The sequence below is a fragment of the Oncorhynchus clarkii genome, chromosome 24 (assembly GCF_045791955.1).
Source record: "Oncorhynchus clarkii lewisi isolate Uvic-CL-2024 chromosome 24, UVic_Ocla_1.0, whole genome shotgun sequence".
NCBI classification, from domain to species: Eukaryota; Metazoa; Chordata; class Actinopteri; order Salmoniformes; family Salmonidae; genus Oncorhynchus; species Oncorhynchus clarkii.
In genome coordinates this window covers 39,880,088-39,881,237 of record NC_092170.1, presented here as the reverse complement: position 1 = coordinate 39,881,237, position 1,150 = coordinate 39,880,088, and positions in this window count along the sequence as shown.

The following is a 1,150-nucleotide window of genomic DNA, read 5'->3' as shown; positions in this document are numbered from 1 at the left end:
GCATAACCTTCTCTCCACCTCATCCCTTAGTCCTGCAGCATCACCTTCTCTCCACCTCACCTCATCCCTTAGTCCTGCATCACCTTCTCTCCACCTCATCCCTTAGTCCTGCACCAACACGTTCTCTCCACCTCATCCCTTAGTCCTGCAGCATCACCTTCTCTCCACCTCATCCCTTAGTCCTGCAGCATCACCTTCTCTCCACCTCATCCCTTAGTCCTGCATCTCCTTCTCTCCACCTCATCTTTTAGTCCTGCAGCATCACCTTCTCCCCACCTCATCCCTTAGTCCTGCAGCATCACCTTCTCTAAATCTCATCCCTTAGTCCTGCAGCATCACCTTCTCTCCATCTCATCCTTTAGTCCTGCATCATCTTTTCTCAACCTCATCCCTTAGTCCTGCATCACCTTCTCTCCACCTCATCCCTTAGTCCTGCACCATCACCTTCTCTCCACCTCATCCCTTAGTCCTGCACCATCACCTTCTCTCCACCTCATCCCTTAGTCCTGCAGCATCACCTTCTCTCCACCTCATCCCTTAGTCCTGCAGCATCACCTTCTCTCCACCTCATCCCTTAGTCCTGCACCATCACCTTCTCTCCATCTCATCCCTTAGTCCTGCAGCATCACCTTCTCTCCACCTCATCCCTTAGTCCTGCAGCATCACCTTCTCTCCACCTCACCTCATCCCTTAGTCCTGCAGCATAACCTTCTCTCCACCTCACCTCATCCCTTAGTCCTGCAGCATCACCTTCTCTCCACCTCATCTCATCCCTTATTCCTGCATCCACTTCTCTCCACCTCACCTCATCAAATCTATACATAATGGACCTCTAAATCACAGAATGGACACAGGATAAGTGTCCCAGCAGTCTTAGGCAGTGGCAGCTAATGTTTAGTCAAAGTACATACTTAAAATATATAGCTATGCATTCCCAGTCTGCATCCTTTGTGTGCTCATCAGTATTCTATGTCCACTCATTGTCTTCCTGTGTGTATCATACTTCTCTGTCCACTTCCTGCTTCCTGTGTATGTATCAGACTTCTCTGTCCTCTCCCTGCTTCCTGTGTGTTTATCAGCCTTCTCTGTCTCTTCCTGCTTCCTGTGTATGTATCAGACTTCTCTGTCCACTTCCTGCTTCCTGTGTGTA